This window comes from Sciurus carolinensis, chromosome 4 (genome assembly GCF_902686445.1).
Source record: "Sciurus carolinensis chromosome 4, mSciCar1.2, whole genome shotgun sequence".
NCBI lineage: Eukaryota > Metazoa > Chordata > Mammalia > Rodentia > Sciuridae > Sciurus > Sciurus carolinensis.
This window is the reverse complement of record NC_062216.1, coordinates 156090051-156108834: the sequence shown is the minus strand read 5'-3', so window position 1 is coordinate 156108834 and position 18784 is coordinate 156090051.

Below are 18784 nucleotides of genomic sequence, written 5' to 3'. Positions count from 1 at the left end.
GCTACTGAGGATTGCTTTAGCTATTCTAGGTTTTTTATTCTTCCAGATGAATTTCATAATTGCTTGCTCTATTTCTGCGAGGTACATCATTGGGATTTTAATTGGAATTGCATTGAATCTGTATAGAACTTTAGGTAGTATAGCCATTTTGACGATATTAATTCTGCCTATCCAGGAACATGGGAGATCTTTCCATCTTCTAAGGTTATCTTGAATTTCTTTCTTTAGTGTTCTGTAGTTCTCATTGTAGAGGTCTTTCACCTCTTTTGTGAGATTGATTCCCAAGTATTTTATTTTTTTCGATGCTATTGTGAATGGGGTAGTTTTCCTAATTTCTCTTTCTGAAGATTCATCACTTATGTATAAAAATGCATTGGATTTATGAGCATTGATCTTGTAACCTGCTACTTTACTGAATTCACTTATGAGTTCTAAAAGTTTTCTGGTGGAATTTCCAGGTTCCTCTAAATATATAATCATGTCATCAGTGAACAGGGATAGTTTGAGTTCTTCTTTTCCTATTCGTATCCCTTTAATTTCTTTGGTTTGTCTGATAGCTCTGGCTAGAGTCTCAAGGACGATGTTGAATAGAAGTGGTGAAAGAGGGCATCCCTGCCTTGTTCCAGTTTTTAGGGGGAACGCTTTCAGTTTTTCACCATTTAGAATGATATTAGCCATGGGCTTAGCGTAGATGGCCTTTATAATGTTTAGGAATGTTCCCATTACCCCAATTTTTTCTAGTGTTTTGAGCATGAAGGGATGCTGTATTTTATCAAATGCTTTTTCTGCATCTATTGAAATAATCATGTGATTCTTAACTTTAAGTCTGTTGATATGGTGAATGACATTTATTGATTTCCGAATGTTGAACCAACCTTGCATCCCTGGGATAAAACCCACTTGATCGTGGTGCACTATCTTTTTAATATATATTTGTATGCGATTTGCTAAAATTTTGTTGAGAATTTTTGCATCGATGTTCATTAAGGATATTGGTCTGAAATTTTCTTTCCTTGATGTGTCTCTGTCTGGTTTAGGTATCAGGGTGATATTGGCTTCATAGAACGAGTTTGGTAGGGTTCCCTCCTCTTCTATTTCATGGAATAGTTTGAGGAGTATTGGAATGAGCTCTTCTTTAAAGGTTTTGTAGAACTCGGCTGAGAACCCATCTGGTCCTGGACTTTTCTTTGTTGGTAGGCTTTTGATGACCTCTTCTATTTCATTGCTTGAAATTGGTTTATTTAAGTTGTGTATGTCCTCCTCGTTCAGTTTAGGTAGTTCATATGTCTCTAGAAATTTGTTGATGTCTTCAAGGTTTTCTGTTTTGTTGGAGTATAGATTTTCGAAATAGCTTCTAATTATGTTTTGTATTTCACTCGTGTCTGTTGTGATGTTTCCTTGTTCATTCCGAATTTTAGTAATTTGAGTTTTCTCCCTCTTTCTCTTTGTTAGTGTGGCTAAGGGTTTATCAATTTTATTTATTTTTTCAAAGAACCAACTATTTATTTTATTAATTTTTCCAATTGTTTCTTTTGTTTCGATTTCGTTGATTTCGGCTCTGATTTTAACTATTTCCTGTCTTCTACTACTTTTGGTATTGGTCTGCTCTTCTTTTTCTAGTGCTTTGAGCTGTAGTGTTAACTCGTTTATTTGTTGATTTCTACTTCTTTTTTTGAATGCACCCCATGAAATAAATCTTCCTCTAAGTACTGCTTTCATAGTGTCCCAGAGATTTTGATATGATGTGTCTTTGTTCTCGTTTACTTCTAAGAATTTTTTTATTTCCCTCCTGATGTCTTCTGTTATCCATTCATCATATAATAGTGTATTATTTAGTCTCCAGGTATTGGAGAAGTTTCTGTTTTTTATTCTGTCATTTATTTCTAATTTCAATCCATTATGATCTGATAGAGTACAAGGTAGTATCTCTATCTTCTTGTATTTGCTAACAGTAGCTTTGTGGCATAAAATATGGTCTATTTTAGAGAAGGATCCATGTGCTGTTGAGAAGAAAGTGTATTCGTTCTTTGTTGGATGGTATATTCTATATATGTCCGTTAAGTCTAAATTGCTGATTGTGTTGTTGAGATCTATAGTTTCTTTATTCAATTTTTGTTTGGACGATCTATCCAGTGGTGAGAGAGGTGTGTTAAAATCGCCTAGTATTATTGTGTTGTGGTCTATTTGATTTCTGGAATTGAGAAGGATTTGTTTGACGTACGTGGATGAGCCAATGTTCGGGGCATAGATATTCATGATTGTTATGTCTTGCTGATTTATGCTTCCCTTAAGCAGCATGTAATGTCCTTCTTTATCCCTTCTGACTAGTTTTGGTTTGAAGTCCACATTATCTGAGATGAGGATGGATACTCCAGCTTTTTTGCTGTGTCCGTGTGCATGGTATGTTTGTCCCCATCCTTTCACCTTTAGTCTATGGGTGTCTCTTTCTATGAGATGAGTCTCTTGCAGGCAGCATATTGTTGGATTTTTCTTTTTAATCCAATCTGCCAGTCTGTGTCTTTTGATTGATGAGTTCAGGCCATTAACACTCAGGGTTATTATTGTGATATGATTTGTATTCCCAGTCAATTGACTCATATTTGTTTTTGACATGATTTGGTTTCTCCTTTATTTGGCTATTCCTTTAGGCTAGCGCCTCCTGTTGCTGATTTGCATCGTTGTTTTTCATCTCTTCCTCATGGAATATTTTGCTGAGAATGTTCTGTAATGCTGGCTTTCTTTTTGTAAATTCCTTTAGCTTTTGTTTATCATGGAAGGATCTTATTTCATCGTCAAATTTGAAGGTAAGTTTTGCTGGGTATAAGATTCTTGGTTGGCATCCATTTTCTTTCAGGGCTTAGTATATGTTGTTCCAGTCCCTTCTAGCTTTTAGGGTCTGGATTGAAAAATCTGCTGATATTCTTATTGGTTTCCCTCTGAATGTAATTTGATTCTTTTCTCTCGCGGCCTTTAAAATTCTGTCTTTATTTTGTATGTTAGGTATTTTCATAATAATGTGCCTTGGTGTGGGTCTGTTGTAATTTTGTATGTTTGGAGTTCTATAAGCCTCTTGTACTTGGTTTTCCATTTCATTCTTCAGATTTGGGAAATTTTCTGTTATTATTTCATTGAATAGATTGTTCATTCCTTTGGTTTGTTTCTCTAAGCCTTCCTCAATCCCAATAATTCTCAAATTTGGCCTTTTCATGATATCCCATAGTTCTTGGAGATTCTGTTCATGATTTCTTACCATCTTCTCTGTTTGTTCAACTTTGTTTTCAAGGTTAAATATTTTGTCTTCAATGTCTGAGGTTCTGTCTTCCAGGTGTTCTATCCTATTGGTTATGCTTTCTATGGAGTTTTTAACTTGGTTTATTGTTTCCTTCATTTCAAGTATTTCAGTTTGCTTTTTTTTCAGTATCTCTAACTCTTTATTGAAATGATCTCTTGCTTCCCGTATTTGGTCTTTTAACTGTTGATTGGTGCGATCATTTAATGCCTGCATTTGCTCTTTCATCTCCTCCTTCAATGCCTGCATTTGCTCTTTCATCTCCTCATTAGCTTCCCTGATCGTTTTAATTACGTACATTCTGAACTCCCTTTCTGACATTTCTTCTGCTGTGCTGTCATTGGGTTTTATTGATGTAGTATCTAGGTTTGTTTGGGACATTTTCTTCCCTTGTTTTCTCATAATGGTCAGTTGTCAGTGGGACCCTGAGATATTGCAGTTTTCCACTATTGGCTTATAGTGTCCCAGTAGATTTCCAGTGTATCACCTCCCAGCCTTCAGTAGCCTGATGTCTTGGAGGAATCTGATAAAGCAGCTCATTCGAAGAATACTGCCCCTAGCCCCCTACTGGTTCCACGTTTTGGAACTGGCTCTGTGCGGAAATGCTCTCACTGTGGGCCTGCACCGTGCAGCTGGCCGTGTGGGAAGAGCCCACTGCCGGAGTGTGGAAGACTACCTTGGGAAGACTCAAGCTGCCCTGCCCGGCTCTGCTAAGCCACCTCTATCTGGGCCTGCCACCCGGGCTGAGCTTTACCCAGTGGGCAGACTCACCCGTGGCTCTATTTCAGTCCGAGTCTCTCTATGCCTCCCCCTCTTAGTTCCTGGGTTCTGGAGCGACCGGGGGTGCAGTCTCCCTCTAGGCCGCCATCTTGGATCTCCCCGTGAAGAGAGCCCGCAGCCGGAGTGGGCAGAGCCGCCTGAAGAGGTCTCCGGCTGCCCTGCCCTTATCCCTGAGGCTGATTGCAGATCGAGGCTCTCCGCTGGTTCTTTGCAGGAGTACACTGCACTGCAGCGGCTCCGGGACTCGGAGCCTGCTCTGTTCCGAAAGGCTCTCACTAGCGGGCCAGTTCCGTTCCGAGAACCTGGAGAAGCTGGCTGTGTGGGCGGGGCCCACCGCCGGAGTGCGCAGGACTGCCTGTGGATGACTCTAGCTGCCCTGCCCGGCTCCGATAAGCCACCTCTATCTGGGCCTGCCACCCGGGCCGAGCTTTACCCAGTGGGCAGACTCACCCGTGGCTCCACTTCAGTCCGAGTCTCTCAATGCCTCCCCTTCTTAACTCCTGCGATCTGGAGTGAATGGGGGTGCAGTCTCCCTCTAGGCCGCCATCTTGGATCGCCAGTTGTGTATCCTTATACAGATTTCTTATTTAAAATTTACCTTTAACACTAAATTACCCATCTTTCTGAAGTAAAGATATGCATAACATTAGAAGCAATAAGTACTTTAAAAATTACTTGCTTGTAGCCAAGCATGGTGGCACATCCTAGGGATTTGGGAGGCCGAGGATCACAAATTCAAGGCCAGCCTCAGCAACTTAGCAAGACCCTGTTTCATAATTAAAAGGTTCTGGGTATGTAACTCAGTGGTAGATCCCTTTGCTTCCAGAGGGTTTAGTCCCCATTACTGCAAAAATAAATAAATAAAAGTAAGTAAATAAGAATTTGCTTGTTTATTTATTTTGTAGTACTAGGGATTGAACTCAGGGGTGCTCTATTATTAACTTATATACACAACCCTTTTTATTATTATTGGTGAGGCTGGTCAATAATTGCTAAATTGGTGAGACTGACCTCAAACTTTCAAACCTACTATCTCAGTCTCCCAAATTGTGGGATTACAGGAATACACTACTGTACCAGGCAGTAAAAACTACTTGTTTAGATTTAACTCTTATTTAATAAACATCCACTAAAGCTAGGTGCCTCCACTTTTTTAGTTTCATTTAATCTAATCCTCAAAATAGTCAACCTCATTCTGTGTGCTGAATTGTGTACTTCCAAATTCATATGTTCTCAACCCATAATACCTCAGAATGTGACTTATTTGGAAATAGTCTTTGCATTGTATTTATTTATTTCCACATTTTTAATTGGTGCATTATAGTTGTAACTATCGATGGGATTTACTATTACATATTGGTACATGCGTGAGATATAACAATATAATTTGACTACTATCATTCCCCAGAACTTTCCCCTCCCTCTTTTTCCCTCTCCTCTCTGGTTCCTTTCCTCTACTAATCTCCTTTTGATTTTCATGAAATCCCTACCCAACCACCCCTACCTTTCTTTTCCTTTTTCCTCTCTAGCTTCCAAATATGAGAGAAAACATATGATATCTCACCTTCTGAGTTTGGTTTATTTCATTTAACATAACGTTTTCAAGTTCCAATCATTTTGCTGCAAATGACATAATTTCATTTTTCTTCATGGTTGAATAAAACTCAGTTAACTGTGTATATATACCACATTTTCTTTATCCATTTTTCCATTGATGGACACCTAGGCTGTTTTCACAGTTTGGTTGTTGTAAATTGTGCTGATAAACATGGGTATGCATATATCACTATAGTAAAATGACTTTAATTCTTTAGGAGTGTTATAGTGGATCATGTTCCATGGTTCCATGCCTAGTCTTTTGAGAAATCTCCATACTGTTTTCTATAGTGGTTGTACTAATTTACAATCCCACCATCAATGTGAAAGTGCTCCTTTTTCTCCACATTCTCTCCAGCATTTATTATTGTTTGTATTCTTGATAATTGCTATTCTGACTGTGTGAGGTAAAATCTCAGTGTAGTTTTGATTTGCATTTCCCTAATTGCTAATGATGTTGAACATTTTTCCATGTATTTGATCCATTTGTATTTCTTCTTTTGGGAAGTGTCTGTTTAGTTCATTTGCCCATTTATTAATTGGGTCATTTTTTTTTTCTGTTGGTGTTAAGTTTTTTTTGAGTTCTCTATATATTCTGGATATTAATCCTCTGTCAGAAGAGTAGCTAGCAAAGATTTTTTTCCCATTCTTTAAGTTCTGAGTTAATTGTTCCTTTGCTGTGCAGAAGCATTTTTAATTGGATGCTACTCATTTATTAACTCCTGGCATTATTTCCAGAGTTTTAGGGTTGTACTGAGAAAGTCTTTGCCTGTGCCCATTTGCTGGAGTGTTTACCCTATGTTTTCTTTTAGAAGTTGAATAGTTTCTGGTCTAATTCCTAGGTCTTTGATCCATTTTGAGTTGATTTTTGTGCAGGGTGAGAGATAGGGTCTATTTTCATTCTTCTATACATGGATAACCAGTTTCCCTATGGAGACAGAATCTTTATTAAAGAGGTAACCTAGTTAAAATAAGCCATTAGGGTGGGTTCTAATTCAATATGACTGGTATCCTTCTAAGATCACCACAAAGACACACATGGAGAGAAAATAGAGGACATAGGAGAAAGACGAGCCAATGAGAAAGGCCTCAAAGAAACCAACCCTGCCAAGCCTTGATCTTGTACATCTAGCCTCAGAACTGCAGGGACATAGAATTCTATTAAACCACTCAATCTGTGATTACAGCTAGGTTTGCAATATTCCTCCTGTAGGCACTTACAGATCTATAAATTTTCAAAGATTAGAAGAGGCTCCACCAGACTTGAAACCCAGATGTTCTGATTCAAACCCAGGTCTTCTGATCACAATGTTAGTGCTTTTTCTATTACAAAACTATAATTTGCAGCATAATGGAAAGAGTGCTTTGGAAAGCATTTAGGTACCAATGTAGGAGACACATGTATTTAGTCAGATGTGAGCAACTAAGTCCCCAAAATCTCACAATGACTCCCCTTCCGTTCTTGGCTGCAAAGTGAGCCCAGCTTGGTCTCCATATTGGCAGGCTTGGACATCAGCTGGGTAACAGGAAGAAGCCAGCCCATGAATATGGTAGGTGGGAGGACTTTGGATTGTGGCAAATAAATAGAGAATTAGTTGCACATGTTTCTTTGTTAGTGCAAGAGAACTAAAAAGCATATGTATGCAGGACAATTATAGTTAGAATTTGCTATTCGTTTTTTCATATTTAGCTTACTTTGTTTTCAGACAAATTGTTGAAACTATTTCCATTCACATTCACTGATCCTACCTATGTTTTCTAAAGTACAAGTCCTGGTTTACTTTGGCTTTCTTCAAATGAAGAATGATGGAAGCTTCTTTGAAGCAGGCAAATATTATCATGTAAAGGGGAATCAAAGGCTAAAGTTGTGACTCAGTGGTAGAGCCCTTGCCTAGCACGTGTGAGGCAATGGGTTCAATTCTCAGCACCACATATAAATAAATTAACAAAATAAAAGTCTATCAACATCTAAAAAATATTTTTAAAAAAAGGGAATCAGAATCACAAACAAATGAAAAAGCAACTTTATATTTGGAAAAAACATTTTTAAATACCTAATACAATTTAGAAATTAACTTTCAGGAACAACAATAAACAAATTCAATGAGTAAAACAAACATGATTGAGAGATGTGAATAAGTAAAATGAGGTAGAAGCATAAGTAAAACAAGGTAAAAGCGGAGATAAAGAAAGGAGGGTGACGTGAGAGTGTAATTCCCAACTACTCGCTGCAGAGTGAGGTGCAGTGTTTCCCAAAGGACTCTGTGTGTGGCATTCTTTCTTGCCCTCCTGTCTCCTTTTTCCCACTCATCCTCAGGTCCCAGTTCAAATCTCTCACCTGGGGACAAGTCTTCCCTTCAGCTCTCAGACTTGCTAGAAGGTCTGTTCTGTTTGAGCCCATAGCACTGATGGCACCTTCTGTATAACACTCGTCACATTTGTTAGTACTTGTTCCATGTCTCTTCCTGACAGAATGTCTGTTCTATGAAGGTTGTGATCTCATTTGCCTTGTTCACTGCTGAATCCCCAGCACCTGGCAAACCTCCTGGTACATAGCGGGGACTCAATAACTATTGAATGATGACAAAATTGAGAAATTCATACTTTCTTTGTGTCATTGCAGGCCAAAGTAAGTTTGTGTCTTGAAGTATTTGTTGAAAGAGAAACTAAGCACTAAGATATTTCTCGTTTCTGCTTTAGGTGATAGTAAATGAAAAATTAGGGAAAAGATAGAGAATGGGCTATTTTTCCTGCACTTATGATATTTTAATCAATTCTGGTTGGAGCTTGGTGAGGGCAGGGACAATATTTGCTTTTATTTTTCATTCTATTATTTAGAGCAGTACCTGGCAGATTTCAAATTTAATTATGACATATATCTCTGATAGTAAAGACATGTCAAGTAACATACTGCTAAACAGCAATAAAAATCAAGACAAAAGTATGTAAAATAAAGAATAAAGCACAGGATAAGAAAAAAAAAATCACAAATATGTCTAACCTTAAATTTGACTGTTTCCTGGGAGCTAATGGGAAAATAGGAATCAATAATTACTTATGATTATTATCAGAAAAGAAAAATGAATGCTTTAATGGTAATGAAACTTTCCTGGTACAGTTTAATTTCTTTGTAAATGTGGAGCTTCATATGGAATTCACTATACAGAGTAGGGGACAAAGTTTCCAAGAATGTTCCCATATCCTATATGATAACAGATGTCAATGGCTTTTGATAACAGCAAAGGACATGGGAAAACAGTGCAATTAAATGGAAGTTATTCTGTAGGAGGCAAAATTAGTCAAGTGTGTAGCCTACTAATTCATTCCTAAAGTTCACTCCTGGTAGAATCTCTGTGTGGTGGCAGTGGTGTGGTGTTTTCATTTTTAGATATCAGTTTTAGATGTACATAACTCAAGAACTCATGAGGACTAAGAAAAAGAATCCCTGTTAAATATATACCACATACAAAGCTTCCAAATACATTTTGGCTGTTACTTCCCATAGAGTGATCACCTAAAGAGTTTCTCTTGCCAAAATGTTCAACATCACTGTGTTGATCTTGAAACCCAGAAACAATTCCACAATCTGCTTTTTCTGCTTCTATATCTGGTTCTGGGAAAAAGAATGATACTACAAGTTCATATTCTCTAAAACTTCCTGGAATTTCAATATCCTTTGACTATTTACCTTCTTGCTTATGATTTGCTTCTGCAATGAATATCAAGAGTTTCTTTACTCTCCCCAACTTCCTATATAAACCTCACCTTACTTTCCACAGACAATTTTGCCTTTATGTCATGGAGAAAACATAAGCCATGTTAAATGGAACTAGATATTAGTTAACTCAGGTATCAGAATTCTCAGTGACAAGAGAGGTCAAGCTCCAATATGACAGTCCTCTTAAAATCTCTGTCCTTTTCACATTTGCTAATATCCCATTTGCTAAAGGAAATCATGTGACCAAACCTAGATTCAAAGTGTAGAGAAGCTGGGGCTGTTATGGATTGGGTCTGGAAAGTTCCCTGAAGTCTCGTGCTTTAAGACTTGGTCTCCAGTGCAGCAGAGTTCAGAGGTGAGGCTTTTAGGAAGTGATTGGATCACAAGGCCCCTAACCTCATCAGTGGATTCATCCATTTGATGGATTAATAATTTGAATGGATTACGGAAGTGGTGGAAACTGTAGGCAGGTGAGGCAGGTTGGGGGAAGTAGGTCAATGGGGACATGCCTTTGGGGACTCTATCTTGTCCCTACCCCTTTTTCTCTTTATGTCTTTCTTCTTCCTGGATGCCATGACCTAAGCAACTTTCCCATCCCATGCCCTTCCATCAGGATGTTTGGCCTCACGTTATGCCCAAAGTGATGGAGCCAGCTGACCAGGGACCAAAACCTCTGAAACCAGAAGCCAAAAGAACTCCTTTCCTCCTTTAAGTTGTTTACGTAATGTATTTTGGTCATGTAACACAAAACTGACTAACATTGGGGGGAAGTAGCACACAAAGGTAGGCGCATATAGAGATGGGAAGACTTTGTGGTCACATTGCAATCTACCATACTTTTCCAGTTGAAAGAGTAAATTACTTGTATACATATGAAGACATATATCACATAAAAAAGTCTTTTAAAAAATGTAATGAAGAACTGTCACAAGAATAAAAAAATATATGAAATCTTATAATAGCATGAACAGGAGTGCCAAAGCAACCTTCACTCTGCAAACCTGGCTACCTTGACATTTCACTGCCTCTTCAGTAGAGCAGAAAAAGCCTTAAACTTAAGAGGTGAGATTGTGAGCAGGGGTTGTGGCTCAAGGGTAGAGCAGTCGCCTGGCATGTGTGACACCCTGGGTTTGATCCTCAGCATCATATATAAATAAATAAATAAATATAAAGGTCTATCAACAACTATTTAAAAAAAGAGGTGAGAGCACATTAAAAATACCAGTATTATACCAGAACTCCAATGTATTATATCCATAATTAAGTTTCAACAGAAAAATTAAACTAAAACAACTCTTTATATTTCAGAAAAAGTTAACAAAGCAATTTGTCTTTATCCTGCTTCCCACTTAGGGGAATGTTATTTTGAAATAAAGATCTGGGAGTTAGATGTATGCCAATAAAAACCTAGATAAAAGGGGCAAATAACCAGAAAAATACAACTTAAGCTGAAGTTATGACATATAAAGAGCTTGGAAATCATCATTCCCATCCTTACAACTAGGAAAAAACTGAAAAAAACTAATTATCAATGACTTTTCTTGAACCTACTAGAGAATAGAGGTTGCAGGGTAAACTGCCCCTACTAATACAAGAGAGACAGATTAATAGAGAAAAAGAACCAAGATCAGCTTACCTGGAGTAGAGGCCACTGAGCTATAAAATGGTAGGAATAATTAATGGTAGATTTGACGAGTAGCTGTGACTGAATGTGGACTAGTATATAATTGGGACCACATGAGAATATGAAAGAGAGAATGGTGGTGACTTCAGCAAAATGGTGGACCTGGAAGCTCCAGGTGGGTATTCCCCCATGGAAACTTTAAACAACTAGAAGCTGCAGTACAACTTTATGAGTGCTGTTTATAGTCAAGATTTACAGTAACAAATTGAATGCCTAGTCAAGAAAAGAAATTAGCTGGATGTGGTGGTGCATTCCTTTAAACCCAGTAATTCAGGAGGCTGAAGCAGAAGGATCACAAGTTCAAGGCTAGCCTGGGCACCTTAGCGAGACCCTGTCACAAAATAAAAAATAAAAAAAACAAAACAAAACACTGGGGATGTAGCTCAGTGGTTAAAACACCCCTGTGCTCAATCCCTAATACCAGAAAAAAAAAAATGGTATTCAAACAGTAGGAAATTTCATGGACTGTCCTTCTCCTTTGTCCTATTATCTCCCTGGCAATGGCAAGGCCCAGCACAGTTTGAGGAAAAACTTTCTGGAGCTCAGTTCCCTTCTGTGAAGTGGAGATAATAGAGTGGAAGGTATTTTCGATGTTCTAACTTGTCTAGGGGCTGCCTGCTTGGTCTGTATGTTGCCTAATTCAGAACTCAGCTGACCCAAAGTGGCACAACTTGGATTTCAGTCTAGGAACACCCACAAGAAGCAGTGAAAATGGTTCATGAAAAATGAAAGGGACTACAGACCCACAGGCAGTTAGGGCAAGGGATTTCTGATGGAGGAATGTAATAGGGCAGCTGAGCCTCAAGAAGAAGCAAAGGTAGGTCTCTTAGGGAAATTCAGACATTTAAAATCAGTATGTGTATTGGGGAATGAAAAACACAGCACATGACTACATGCACGCACACAACATAGGAAGCATACTCACAAAAGGCCTGAGAAACGCTAAACTTCCATAATGGGCTGATTAGTGAAGGTCTTTCCCTATTCAGAACCAGTTTTAAAAGATTGGAAGAGATGACTTTTTTTTTTTTAATGTTTAATTTTTTTGAATATTCTTTTTAGTTGTCAATGGACCCTTGTTTTATTTATTTACATGTGGTGCTAAGAATCGAACCCAATGCCTCACACATGCTTGGCAAATGCTCACCCACTGAGCTACAATACCAACCTTGAATGTTTAATTTTTGACAAAAGATCATCAGGCTTAAAAAGAAACAGGAAAACATAATACATTCAGGGCACCAAATATCAAAAAACAATCGTGCAAAGAAACACAGGCATAAAACTTAGTAGACGAAGACTTAAAAATGCTGACTTATATATACTCAAAGAACTAAAGAAAGGGCTAGTGTGGCTCAGTGGTAGAGCACTTGCCTAATACGTGGGAGGCACTGGGTTTGATCCTCAGCACCACGTAAAAATAAATAAATAAAATAGAGTTACTGGGTCCACCTACTACAACAACAGCAACGACAACAACAACAACAAGCTAAAGAAAAATATTCACCAAGAATGAAAGGAAATCAGAATATCCAAACAAAATGAGGAGTATCAACAAAGAGACAGAATTTTTCAAAAAAGAACAGGAAATCTGGTACTGAAAAGCCTAATAGCTGAATTGAAATATGCTCAAAGTGTTTAACAGCTAACCCAGGCAGAAGAAGAATCAGAGACCCTGAAGACAGACTGTTTGAAATTATCAATCTGATGAGCAAAAAGAAACAATAATGAAGAAATGTGAACAGAGCTTAAGCAACTAACCTATGGAACATTATCAAGCAGACACACACACCACCCCACACACATATTATGACAGTCTCAGAAGAAGAAAAGAAAAAGAGAAGATTTGAAGTTATAATGGCCAAAATTTTTCAAATTTGAGAAAAGACATGACTAGACAAATTTAAGAGCTGAACAAACTCTAAGTAGGATAAATCTGAGACAGATTATAATCAAAATGTTGAAAGACAAAGAGAAAGAGTATAGTCAAAGGTAGATTACACAAGAAATGTGACTTGTCGTATTCGAGGGATTTTCAATAAGATAATCAATGAATTTCTCATCAAAAATCTTGTAAAGCAAAAGGCAGTGGGATGACATATTTAAAGTGTTATAATAAAAAACTGTCAGCCGAAAATTTGATATGTGGCATAACCATTCTTCAGAAATGAGGGAGAAATTAATACATCTATAGGTAAACAAAGGGAAAGAGTTCATTACCACTAGACCTTCCTTTCAAAGAGTGCTCAAGGGAGTCATCAAGTTGAAATGAAAGGATATCAGCCACAGGAAAATACAAAGTTACTTAGTAAAGGTAAATTCATGGACAAATACAAAGGAAACAAAGGAAAGCAAAACAGTATGGTAATTTAGGTTTGTACTTCCAAATTCTCAATGGCCAAAGAGGAAACAATTTGAGCAATACAGTAAATAAAAATACTGTTGGATTATGAGCCAAAGTATAAAGTAAATTCCATGAGTTTGTACTTGTATAAATTATTGAATAAAAGGGGAAGAGGAGAGAAATCTGTGCAGAATTCCAAATAATTTGCGTAGATTCTCCATCCTCAAGGGAGAGAAGCATTAATCTTCATTCCTTAAGAGTGGGATGTATTTGTTTAAAACGTGAGAGTATGACTTTGTTTATAGTGTGGAAAGAGAGGAAAAGGGCAAGTTTACAGAGAGGAAATTTGATGCTGTCATCTGAATGCTTACGCCACCCCCCCAAAAATCCATATGTTTATGTCCTAGCCCCTAATGTGGTGGTATTAGGAGGAGGGCCCTTTGGGATGCGATTAGGTCATGAGGGCAAAGCTGTGATGGTTGTGATTAGTGCCTAAATATAGGAGACCCAGAGAGCTTGTCAGGCCCTTTCTCAATGTGAGGACACAGCTAGAAGTCTGATCTTGGTCTTCCTAGCCTCCAGCAGTGTGAGAATAAATTTATGTTGTTTATAAGCTACTCAGTTTATGGGATTTTGTTATAGCAGCCCAAATGGAGGAAGACCCCTGGTGGACACTATCTCAGTCAGAAGTAATTTCATACTGTTTTAGATAATAGAATGAAGAATAAAAACAGACATCAGGGTTAATATCAGTCATGATAAATCATGTTCACTTCTGTATCCTCAATATGATGTGATAAAAATGGCACTTCACCTCTGTGGTCTTTATCCCCAAACCTCATAGTGCCAGTCTAATCATGAGGAAAAAAAAAAAAATCAGACAAATACCAAAAGATGGGAAAGCTACAAAACACTTGACTAGCACTCCTCAAACCTGTCAAGGAGACATGACAACTAATAATGTGGTATCATGGGACAGAAAAGGCATATTAGGTAAAAAGTAAGGACATCCAAATAATCTATTAATAATAATGTATTTTTCATCAATTCTAACAAATGTGCCATACTAATGTAATGTTCATTATAGGGGGAACTAGGCATAGGTATATGGTAATGATATTCTCTTCTCTGTAAATCTAAGCCTATTACAAAAAATAAGATCTACTTAAAAAAATATTAAAAAAATAATTTTTTGTTTTGACATGAAGTCTTACATTTTGCCTAGACTGGTCTCAAACTCCTGGGCTCAAGTGATCCTCCTGCCTTTGTCTCTCTAGTAACTAGAACTACACCCATAAATGATAACCTAAACATATGACTCTTACCACTTAAAAAAATTCTTTAATTCATTAAAGACCAATGGAACTTCCAATCTTACAAAAACTCTACCAGTGAATTGAAAAAGAAGGAACACTCCCAAATCATTACATAGTGAAATAAAGACATATTAGAAAGGGAAATTACAAGTGTGTCTCATTCATAAACACAGAATGCAAATATCAAACAATATTTTAGCTAACCTAATTCCATCAATGTATAGAAAAAAGATAGCCACCATGGTTGATTGAGGGAGCTGGTGATGAAGCCAATACGAGGCTGCTGCTTCTTGTCTGATGGTGGGCCTGACGTTGCTATAGGTTGACAGGGCTGTCAGTCAAGAAGAAAAATGGGCCATGAGGTGGAAAAGAACAAGGCAAACTGAAAATGATGACAACAAGCTGGAAGTAGCTGTCTTTCTCCCTGTCCTAACTCTGATAATATGGATGAACTGAAGAAGGAACTAGTCCTTGAAGTCAAGGAACTGTCCCTGTTTTTGGAAGAAACTCAGAGGAGATAATACCAGAGATGGAGGATGTGCAGGCCTGGATGCTGCCCTACACCAACAAGGTCGGGATCAGTAACCACAACATCCTCTGTTTTCAGATGACAATGGTTGTGGCTTCATATCAGCTTTCTGAATCTTATGCAAATGTTTATTGTGGCCAATCTTTACATAGGACTATATAAAGAAGGAAATTCTGGGAAACAGCATCTCCTAACTTAGCTAACTTAACACTATACACAGTCACCAAAGTCTATCTTTTGTCAAATTGGCATCCCCAAACACCTCTTTTAATCATACTTAATTTCAAGTAAGATAATTGTAAAATAATGCTTCCATTTAAGATGATGTAGATTCTTTGATCTTAATTGAAAAGATGCCACCCTCTCCCAGAAGAAAAAAACGAAATACCTCTTTATCCATTTCTGGTTGATGTTTCTTCTTCTGGTTAATGTCAAACACACACACACACACACAAACACACACACACATTCATATCAAAAGTAACGAAGACCTACTCACAGCTATTACAGTTTTTGTTTCTACAACTGGTCATGTGGTACTGTAAATGCTTTTTCAAAAAAGAAAAGGGTTTAGGGATTTGTGTCTGGGAATTGGTGGAAAGGCTCGCTCTGACTCTGTAGTGGTTATTTCTGTCAAACTACCATTTACCAAGACCTAGAGCTTTTCTATTGCAAATCAAATAAGATTTTAGAAGTCTGCCCTGTTCTATTCGGTTTCTAAGGACATCATGCTTAACTAGTCAGTGCCAAGATCAAATCAGAATGGTCAAATCATTCTGATGACTACTTCAGTTCTATTGCCCATTACCTTAAGCACACTTACCTTGTCTTTGGGAATTTAGTGCCACAACTTGGTTCCTGCCATTGGACCTCATTTGATGGCAGGATTTCCTTCTGTTTTTTCCTGACCTAGAAGAATGCCTCTGAATATATTTGTAATGTTCTTCTATTTATTGTTCTACATCCAACTTTACACCAAATGGAAGGCATTTTTTTTGTATATGGTTTATAAGTCAATAAAAAGATTTGAGGTGATTACAGAAATACCAACTCAACCATTTTATGTAGTGTTCGTTTTTTATATAAACATTTCCAGAATATAGTCCCAATCCAAACTTTCTTCATTAGTGTTAGAATTATTTATTCAGACCTAACTGGCAAAAGGCTTAATGTTTAATTTTAAAAACCTAACAAATTTTTAGTATTTTTTAAAATAATAGTTAGTATTTAAAGAGAATCTGTATATTAATTTCTTAACACAGACATTCTATAATTTATTAACTTAATTTTTTGATTCTTTCCCCATGATTTTCCATATCTCTGATTTTTTTAGTGTAAGCAGAAGAATGACAATTGGAAGTAACCGTGATTTCTTATTTCTAAGAGTTCAACTAGTAAAAACAGATCAACATTTTCCATCATGTATCCATTTCCTCCTTTTTACACCCACGCATATATATGAAGAGGAGTTGAGAGAAATAGCTCAGTAAAGTTAAAATTTAGTTACAGACTATTAGAAATTAAAGAATGTTAAATCTAACTGGACTCTCTTGTCATTTGCCTTCTGGTTTCAATTTCCAGATGCATTACCCTCATATCGAACATTAGAAAGGTGGGAGAAAATTGTAATCTGACTTTACAAAAGCATCTGATGAAATCAAGATTCCTTTGATTTTGTGGGAAAGCATAAAATGCATATAAACAACATTCCATTTTAACAATATATCTATGTTCTACGTATTTCATTTACCAGCAACCAGTAACTAACACAAATAACACAAATGAGATTTTGGAATGGTTTCCACTTGTACTATTTTTAGAAGTTTCTTTTTCTTTTTTTCCTTTTCTTTCTTTCTTTCTTTTTTTTTTTTTTTTGTGACACTGGAGACTGAATCCTGTGACTGACTTTTCCTGACCCTAATCTAATTTTTGTCCAAAATGCTTACATGAACATTGTGCAGTTAATTTCATTTTACTATCCATTCACTATCCATTCCCCATCCATATAATACTTTTAACAACTCTTCTTTCTGATGTTTCAAGGATATGCCTATTAATTTCTTGTTGTAGATATAATGAAATAGTGAAAATTTTATCTATCAAAATCAGGGAGGATATTCCCCATGGAAAAACAGTTGGAACGTGTTGGGTTACAACTGGACCACAAATCTTAAGAGTCCCTGTTTGTAGGGAGAGCCAACTTCTGGACTAAGGAGACTTTGGACAGTAGCAGAGTGCGATGAAGTCAGCTCTGATTGAAGAGATACATAAAGGGCTAATCAGGCAGTTGGTGAAATTCTGTGAGAAACAGTGTGTCACTTTTTTAGTTTCTTGAAAATGGTTGGCCAGGGCAGGAAGCAGAATCTAATAGGTCCATGGATTTTGGTAGAGGTTTAAGATGAGGAGTCTTAAAAATGGGGATAGGAAATGAGGAATACTCAGAAGTTGTAGATAGAACATTGGTTGTGAAATTAGGGATGATGATGTGAAGAAGTAAAACCAACCTCATTTCCAGGCAGCAGCTATTGTCATTGTTATGCAATTATTATACTATTGCCTCTAAAATTTAAACCCATTCTCATATACCGTCATGCATTGTTTAATAACAGCGACGCATTCTGTGAAATGTGTAGTTAGGCAATTTTGTTGTGTGAACAACATAGAGTGTGTCTACACAAACTATGACAACTCTGTCAGCAATATAATTTCTGTTTACAGCTTGGACCACTGTTGTGTATGTAGCTGGATGAAGATCAAAACATTGTTATGTGACATGTGTCTGTACTTAGGTTTTGTGTTGTTCTGCAAGTCATCATTACAAGCCACCTGGTTCTGTTAGGATCCACCAGTAGAGGGTGCTAGAGGGAGACTACGCTTCCTCCAGATGCACTTCAACCTGGCAGTGGCTGTACCAGAAGCGTCAGTTGAGAATCCAGTTTGCAGTTTTTCTTGTATGCATGTCCAGATATTGCTTCCCTCAGAGGCATCAGCACTAACCAGGTGGTGCCCACTCCCAAGAGGTTTGAGTCTTAGTCCTGTGGGGCCCCCTGTCTTAGGTCAAAGATACCAGCACCACCTCTCATTGAGTGAGTTTCGGCTCAGTGAAGCCCCTTTTTCAAGATGTATGCTGTAACTGTGGTGAAGAAGGGTGCACCCATGCAATAAAAGCCCAAATAATACAGTAAAGTGACAATGATAGAGATCACAAGAAAGTCTATTTGAGATACCAGGGAATTAGAGAGGTTTCAATGATGGGGAGGGTTCCTGTTTGCCCACACTGGGGTGGGAGAGATGGCTTAGAGTGGACAGTTTGATTCTATCCGTACCTTTACCCCATGTCTAAATTGAACCTATCAAAGAAGCAGTATCCCCCAAAGAGGCTTTAGAATAAGTCACTGCTAAATATGTAGGCTTATAGCTTTTGGGTCAATTCCACCAGCAACCCTATGGTCAGTGAAGTAAACAAACAAAAAACAAACAACAACAACAAAAAGTCAAAAGGTTATTTTGTCAATTGTGAAAATGACA